Genomic DNA, 8,952 nt, shown 5'->3' with positions numbered 1-8,952 from the left:
ACACAGGGTGCACTCAGGTTGGTAATGACAGCAGCCGCCAGATGACAACACGGCTGAAATAAGGTGCAGTCATGTTGAGATTTGCTTATAAGTTAGTTTTTTTTACTTTAGGCCATAACGCAAAATAGGGTTATGATAAAAAATGGACAGAAGTGACACATTTATAACATCAGAAGCAAGTGTTTTTTTTCTGCTGCAAGGGTGTGGATTTTGGTTGAAATAAAAATTTGCTAACCTGACGACATTTTTACATGTAAAACAAATTAAAAAAAATAGGTCCTTTAGCACAAGTAAAAAAAATATTGTCCACCAGAAATGTGACTCGTCTCATTGTTGTCTTTCGTAACACTCACCAACCTGCAACACAAAAATAAAAAAGAGAAACACACTATATTCAAAGGCAAAAGGAGTGGGAGAAAAATAAATGCATATATTATTTAATAGGGAGACATTTTGGGGAAACACTCTTATTTGCTTTCTTGTCAAGGATAAAGAAGAGGAATATACTTTATGAATCCTGCAAGGGAAAATTCTATTTGTTTCACTCTGTTAAATATATATATATATATATATATATATACAAACACTGGCCCAAATACACATATGCACCTGCAAAAAACCTGCTTCTAGCACCACTCTATCTTGTTTGTTCAATCTGTACTAGAAAAGTATAAAAACAACAATTTGGGGTTTTATGGATGGCTATGACTATTTCTTGACTATTCTCTATGATAAGCTAAGCTAACTGTCTCCTGGCAGGAGCTTCATATTTTAAGGTCAGATATCATATTAGAGTGGTATCAATTTTCTCATCTAACTCTTAGTAAGAAAGCAACTAGGTCCAAAATGTCGAGCTATACAATAATCTGTAGAATTATTCATGTGACAGGCATGTTGTCATCTGTCAGAATTGATTCTGAGGATGTATGACAAATGATGTGTTTTTGGTGTGCAGTAGTTTGTATATGCAGTGAGCTTTTGAGCCCCGAGTCTGACATTTTGGCTGGGTGTGCATCAATTGCAGTACAGAAATTCCCCTCGATCCACCACCGGCTGTCTCTTTATGAATTCCCCAGTTATAATCTGTCAACACACGTCTGACATCCGGAGTGATGTTCTGTATGGAGAAGCAGCTTTCAGCCAGAGACAATCAGCTCGTCCTTGAGATGGAGATGGAGGGAGATAGACCTCCTCACTCTCACCTCAACCTTTTCAAATGAGTTTTTATTGTCTCGTTAAGAACAAATAGGTGCAATTATTCTAGAAAATAAGGCACTAAGCTGAGAGTTGGCAACCATCATTTATTTGTTCACACAGCCATTGACTGAATTAGCGAGTACAGCGTGTTGCATATCTGAGGATGTCTCTCTCTCTCTCTCTTTCAGCCAGTCTGAACCCACAAGCAGATGGTATCATTACATGACTGCAGAATGAGTTGGTGTCAACTCGAGTATAACCTCTATTTTCAATCATACACACACACATATATATATATATATATATATATAGGGCTGTCAAAATAACGCGTTAATTTCGATTAATTAATCTGAGAAAAAATAATGCGTTAAAAAAAAAAAAAAAATTAATCCATTCCATATTGACGTTTGACCCGGAGCCGTTCTAGCCACCATTTGACTGTAAAATGAAGGAGGGAGACGAGAATGTGCTGCCTGGATCATTGATTGGAACATTTACTTGTAAAAATCTTCTTCCTGCCAACCCTGGTTACCGAAATCTGGTGCCACTGATATGTCTGCACTTCTCTCTGATGCTCTGAAACAGGCAACACAAACACCGCTGCACGGGACGCTAGTTAACACTATACTCGACAGCAGCTAACGTTAGCCTACCGCTAGCTAGTTAACACTATACTAGAGAGCAGCTAAAGTTAGCCTACCGCTTGCTAGTAGCTGGATTAAAAACGGTTAAAATGCTGACAGCTAACGCTAAACGGTGTAAAGTTTGACTGTGTTTTACTGTAGAGGATTCAACACCGGTATGTAACAATCTGCAGCTGCCGGAAAAACAACATAGACGGTGCGTTCATTGAAACTAGTAAACTACAGCCTCGTGGTGCATTTGAAGTTATTGTAAATGTCCTTTTCCCATCTGGTGGTTGTTTTTGTCGTTCAACAGCAATTTACTAGTGAAATAAGTTATTGTTATTGTTATACATTATTATTAAATCATTTAATTTTGACCATATGGCCTTAGCAATAAACAAGCCGTTCTTTAATGTCACCGACTGTTGTTTAGTACCCTTTTTTTTTCTTTTCTTTTTATACTTTCTTAAAAAGTATCGGTTCAGGCACCGTTAATTATGTATGCGATTCATTTAGATTAATTAATCACAGAGTATGTAATTAATTATATTACATTTTTTAATCGATTGACAGCCCTTATATATATATATATATATATATATATATATATATATATATATATATATATATATATATATATATATAGTTAATATAGTTTCTTGTCTCATTACTAAGTCAGTGACAAGGAAAGTAAGATTTAGACCTATTCATCTAACTCTCGAGTTTAAGTAGAACGCTACAGCCAGGCTAGCTGTTTTCTCCTGTTTCCAGTCTTTCTGCTGAGCTAAACTATCGGCTGCTGGTGTTATTAGCTGGTGGCTTCATAGCTACAGTACTGTATAGACACGAGCGGTTTAAGGTTTAACCGGTGTGAAACAGCTTTGTTAACAGTGGGATGTGAAAATAGCTATTAAGACATTTAGGTGGTCCAAAAGAAGAAAATACGTTTAAAAAAAAAAACTTGTAAAAAGTCTTGTATTTCTTTGGCCCCACTGGACTGTGTAGTAAACATGCTTAAGCAGAGCTCTCAAGTATATTCACAAAAACAGTAAGAGTCAGACTGCTTTTTTAAAATGCAGAGCAAATCAATTGGAAATACATAGACACATATTTATTGCATGTATGTTATTCTCACACTGAAAAGTAACAGCTGATACACAATCAACTCCTCACCTGTGAGTCATTTGTCTTTGCCATCATGTTTCATGTTCCATCACCGTTCCTCTCATCTCTGCAATACATAAAAGTTAACACAAACAGAATGGATCTTTATTTTTTTACACAGGAACAGATGCATTAAGCAGCAAGTTTTCACTAAATAGACTAATGTGTATTATATTAAGAGTGCTGTGGCTGTATAAACATGGTTGCCAAAAGGGATAAACTTGGCAAACCAACAAAAAACAGCTGCCAGTTTTTTATTGCGCCCGAGGCTGCAGCCCGACTGCCTAATGGACACGAATCACTGTAGATCCATGTGTGGACTAATGGCAAAGAGATGTGAAGACAGCTGCAAAGTCTTCAGGCACCTTAGACTCCATTATTTGTGCAAAACAAGAAATATGTACAATGAGTAATGGATTTTTTTGTTGTGTAATCCTTTTTGTAATCTGAATCTGAGAGTTTTATCAGTGGCATAAACTTTAAGAAACGCAGTAACACCCATAACAGGCTTTGGGATTTTGGGCTCTTGGCTGGTTTCAAGCTGGCAGCAGGCTTGTTATGAAAATGGATCTGAGAGCGCTTCTGGCAAAGGCTGCATGAACATCACTGGCATACACAGAGTATCCAGCAGCAGTGATCACTTCCAACTCATAGGTGCAAATAAACACCAGAGTTGGTTTTAGGAAAGGATGGGGACAGGTTGAAAATAGGGAATTATATTTAAAACTATTCAATTATTCAATTATTTAATTATTTACTTATTCTCTGCAGCTTCATAACATCTCTATTTATAACAGAACTGGTCTTAGGTTTAATCAACAATCATCCCTAAATGATATGAATCTCTCCAGTTATTTTCCCTGAAATGTTTTTTCTTGAGCATGTTATTTTCTTCATATTTATTTTGTAAATAGCTCATTGCTGATTTACAATCATGTATCTGGAGAAAACAGCCTTTACAAAATATATTGCATGACAATGTGATCTTTTTTGTGTGCAACTTTTTGCGTTAGGTTGACACCGCAATTCTTCATGTAACCTCAACAACTAATCATTTTCCAAACTCAGTACTAAGGGAAAATGTAGGCAGCTTTATAGTTAGATGCTTTATGTTGAATGACTTATATACGTACCAAGCTACTTTACTGACTGTTGAAGGACCCGAACATGTCTGATGGCTGAGTACAGTCTTTAGTCCTCTGGGAGCAGATTCCTGTGCCTTCTGCTCTAGAAAGAAGCACAAGTAGAAAATGCCATTTTTCCAGAAAAGCAAAGGGAGCATGATGTAAGCCGTGTTACAGTACTGCAGAGTTGGACTGTCTGGTAATTGTACAATACAACTGAACAGCACAGTTTAAATGGAGTATTTGTTTGATGATGTTTTGATGAAAGTTCCTTCATTAAATCTACAGTTTTGTTGATTCAGACAAAACCAGATTGTTCCTCCTGAACTTGTTCATTAATTAAAGTTATTTTGCAGAAAGGAATCTCTTCTGTTTTACCAAGCTCAGACTAATCTACAAGGCACACACAGTTCCTCTTGTGACACATCTATCCATCCATCCATCCATCCATCCATCCATCTATCTTCGTCCGCTTATCCAGGGTCAGGTCGCAGGGACAGCAGCTCCCTTTCCCAAGCCACATTAAACAGCTCCGACTGGGGGATCCCGAGGCGTTCCCAGGCCAGGTTGGAGATATAATCCCTCCACCTAGTCCTGGGCCTTCCCCGAGGCCTCCTCCCAGCTGGACGTGCCTGGAACACCTCCCTAGGGAGGCGCCCAGGGGTCATCCTTACCAGATGCCCAAACCACCTCAACTGGCTCCTTTCGACGCAAAAGAGCAGTGGCTCTACTCCGAGCTCTACTCTGAGCTTCTCACCCTATCTCTAAAGCCCCTGACACACTAACCCGACGGCCGACCGCTGGCAGAAAAGGCAGTCGGACTGATCAGTTGGCTCCCCGAGGTCCAAAAAGTGCCTCAGAACACACCGAAGCGACGCCGACTTGAGCATGTAATACGTCTCCATAACAGCAGGCGGCGCTAATCTGTATTGTTGCCCAAAAAATGAAAACCGGCAGCTGATTGGACGAACGTGTCACATGGGTCTGGCTGCTCCCGGATTTTTCAACTGGGCATAATGGCGGTTTGTTCAGAATCAAGGGGGTAAGCTTCTCCTCGGAACGCGTACCTCTTATGGCGCCATTTTGATGCTGATGATCTCCCGTTAGCATTTCATTGACTGCCATTCATTTTGGCGCCACTTTGACAGCGAATAACTTTACTTTATCTGAAGTGTTTAAAGACTCTATTTGTCCATTGTTTATTTCTAAAGAAACACGACAATGTATAAAAGGCTCCACTACTTTGTATCTCACGTTATGGCTCCGTAGCAGACGTTTTTGTAAAAATAGGCTAACGATTGTGTCATAACCACGCGACTTACTGTCGCACAGTAAAAAAAATTACCATACAGTACAGGAGAAGCTTGCAGGCAGTTTCGACTCACATTAGCTGTTTAAGTTTAATTACTAATGTTAACTAGCATTTTAGTTAGCAATAATTAGCCTGTGTCCATGTTATCTCCTTACATATACCTACGCTCTCCGTCTCTGCAAGATTTGAAGACTTACAACTTTCAGACAGGTTGCTCACGTCAAATCTACGTCTTCGAGCTCAGTTGGAGGCTGCGCAATAACGCTCAGCCATCACCGGAAAAGTGCTTCTAATATCCTTCACTGGTCTCCGTCCAGAGCAACGGGATCTGTTGGTCCATTTTATATATGTCAATGTTCAGAATACAATCTCATATTTTACGAAGATAGTTCACCGAAACGTGTTTCTGAAAACATTTTAAAATTTGAAATAGGAAGAAATAGGCCATGCAGTTGCTGAATCTGTCTTAATTTCAGATCGACAAAGGTCAGTTTAAAAGATTTTCGTCAGATTTTGAGAGGCTTAGTCACGCTCATCCCACTCGTCATTTCCAGGTTAGCACTACACCAATCAGATTGGTCATGGAGTCCGACTGCCCGCCTTCCAACGCAACATGTCAGGTTGGCCAAAATGAAGGCTGACACATGAGACTGTAAAATGTTAATGTTTGCGACTGACTATTGGCTGACCTTTTGTTCTGTATTTCAGTGAAGCCTGCTCTAACAACAACATCCTAAGCTCTACATTTGTAAGCATGTATTCATGCATTTTCATTTTAATAAGGCTATTATGATAATAAAAAAATGATCAGAAGATATTTAAAATTGAATTGTTTGAAAATAAATAACTTTAGCTCTGAAAGTTGTCTTGTGTAGCGTATTGTGTATCATTATAGTAATATGCTTTGCATTCATGACTACAGCCCATTAAGAGTGCTGACAATTTGGTGCCAATGTGGTAAAAATCAACAAATTTGTTATATTACAGTAAAATTACAATAATTTTTAGGAAAAACCATATCATGTTTGTACTTATTAGAGTCTTACAGGAGAAGTCTATCTTTTAACAAATCACACCAATTAAACAACTATTAGTGCTGTATCTTGCACTTGCACTGGGTCAGCTTTGTTCATAACTTGTGTTATGCATTAACAGCACAAGTGTGCAATTAAGGTGTTATGCCTGTGAATACATTTTCAAAAAGTATTGCACCTTTAAGAACACATCAGAAGAAGAGCATGAATTATGAATAGCCCAGCAGTTATCTGTCCATGGGGATTAAGTGTAGCTGCATTAGCACAGCTGTAAAACACAGGTTGGAGTAAAAAATACACACAAATAAGATGTATTGCAGAAACAGCAGAAAGAAAAGATGCAAGTAAGTGGTGCAGAAGAAAAAAAAAGACATTTGTTTGACAGAAAAGATGGTATATACTAATAGGTCATGTAGGAACAGTAGCCTAGAATTTTTGTTCACTAAATGAGTTCTTCAGTTTGGTTTTCTACATGTATAATTAATCTTAAAGTCTACCCAACCACATTTCATACCAGCCTCATATTGTCACTACTCTGCTGTTCTACTAATCAGATGATTAATTATTTCTAATCAATTTTTTTTTCCTTTATCCTCTTTGTTCCTATTATTTTAATTGAAAAAACTCTTACTCATTAACTGTTAGTTGTGAGTCAAAGTAAGAATTTGCTAAAAAGTCTTTGCTAATTAGTTGTACAATAAAATCAATCAAGGAGGCCGAATGAGCTAAACCTGCTGCATTTTTGTGAACTATGTCGAATTAAATGTTTAAAAGTAATTGATTTCAACATGCCTGACAACAAGTGTAGTTTGCATACAATGTGACAGAGTAACATATCTGGTGAATATTTCCACTCACCTGTTACATTCGTCTCTGTTTTGACCAACTCGCACAATAGTGTGTTTCCTCAACTATAGAGAAAAACAAAACAATACGATAAGGAATGTGTCACATCCATGTATCATTAATAATAAACAAGTGTAGACTGACAGACTGCATGCAATATACTTTTTATGCAATACTTAGAACAGAACAGTCATTACATTCCATCACTGTGAAAAAAGTAAACCAATTCAAGGTGGTATAAATATCATGACATTTTATGTGAAGTTTTGAGCAAATGTTTGGAATTTATTTATATCACTGATGTGATGTTTAGTTTGCCGGACATTATTTTAGCGTCTTTTATTATTATTTCTTTTATCACACTTTAGCTGAATTCCTTATGGACTGTTTAGTTAGCGATATGAAGGGATTTTATTTGGGGTTAAAAAGGGCAGGTTTACTTTTTTTAAGTGGAAGTTAGCATTTGCCGATTGAATTAGAATTATTATTAGGGTTACCTGCTTAGTGTTTAGTCTTCCTTTCAGTCCCGTGATCTACACTCTTAATGAGGGCCAGGCTTCAGGTGTACTAATCACAAAAGAGAATTCAAATCGCTAAAATGGACTTCAGCTTTGATGTTTAAAGCACGGAAAATTACAGTGCATGTACAGCTTTCTCAGGTTAAATGACAGAAATGAAAAAGGAGGTTAGCAGAGACATTGATGAGTCGCAGATAAAAGACACAGCACACTGAGTGCATACTATCAGAGAGTGAATACCAAGATCTACATCCTGTATGGCCCATTATGCTTTTTCACGAGCCAGCTTCAAACACTGAGCGTATTATTATGATAATATATGAGGACTTCTTACCTCTTTTAACTCCATATCATTCTCAGAGTCAATCAGTATCTGTTTAATGATGTAAAACTTCACAGAATGGATTGAGGAAAGACATTTATTAGTTTCCAAATAAGAAGGTGATCAAAGATTCAAGGACGATTGTGCAGGAATATAAATTATTTAACAAATGAGTCATTTGGGACAGGTTGGTGGGCTTTCTTTATGAAACGAGTTAGCTGTTACCTGAAAGCAGATATTAATGTTAACAAACTGCAGGAAAATTACCAATTTTTATCTCCATAGCCTCCTATTTAGAGAGTCTTACACACTGTGTTGAGGTTTATGTTGTTTTTATTAAATGCTTTATGTACAAATACAGATTACACACAGAACAAAGCACGCATTATAAATGACACACTGTACATTGTTCATTGCTTTCAACCCAAGCACAAAAAAGTATTTTGCACGATAATGATCTCACATCTTGAATCATTTAAAGTCACAATATAACTTAGGCTAACTTTAGTCTGGGGTATCAACTCAGTTTTACCATGAAGTCATCAGAGGTTCATATAACATATCAGTTATAGGGAAACTTGAGGTTTGATTTAGATTTATGAACATTAAACATTTTTTTTATAAGAAATGTCATTTAGTCACTTTGCATTCAGGTCTTCAATTCTGGAAAAGGTTAGGTTTCCATCTGTTGCCTTTAATGGAGTGAATCGGGTCATTTGTGTTCAGAGCAGTGTGTGGTTCTCTGTCTGTTACCATAATAATGATGTTAGCAAATGATGCAACACGTTAAAGCCACAGTTGGAATCAAA

General features: G+C 37.3%; 1 protein-coding gene across 4 annotated transcripts in view; it reads right to left on the bottom strand.

Annotated features, from left to right (window-relative positions):
- Window positions 1-273: 273 nt before the first annotated feature.
- Window positions 274-8,952, bottom strand: part of khdrbs2 (KH domain containing, RNA binding, signal transduction associated 2) — a 74,156-nt gene continuing 65,477 nt past the window's right edge. For 2 of the 4 annotated variants that reach the window (XR_004105611.1, XR_004105608.1), the window contains exons 10-13: window positions 7,316-7,368; window positions 4,121-4,214; window positions 2,997-3,054; window positions 274-357 (exon numbers count right to left, since the gene is read on the bottom strand). The gene's annotated coding sequence lies outside the window, so the exon portion shown is untranslated. The remainder of the gene's footprint in view (window positions 358-2,996; window positions 3,055-4,120; window positions 4,215-7,315; window positions 7,369-8,952) is intronic. The other 2 variants (XR_004105610.1, XR_004105607.1) reach the window with 1 other exon arrangement.

This window comes from Sander lucioperca, chromosome 15 (assembly GCF_008315115.2).
Source record: "Sander lucioperca isolate FBNREF2018 chromosome 15, SLUC_FBN_1.2, whole genome shotgun sequence".
In the NCBI taxonomy this organism is placed as follows: Eukaryota; Metazoa; Chordata; class Actinopteri; order Perciformes; family Percidae; genus Sander; species Sander lucioperca.
This window is presented reverse-complemented; position numbering and strand designations above follow the sequence as displayed.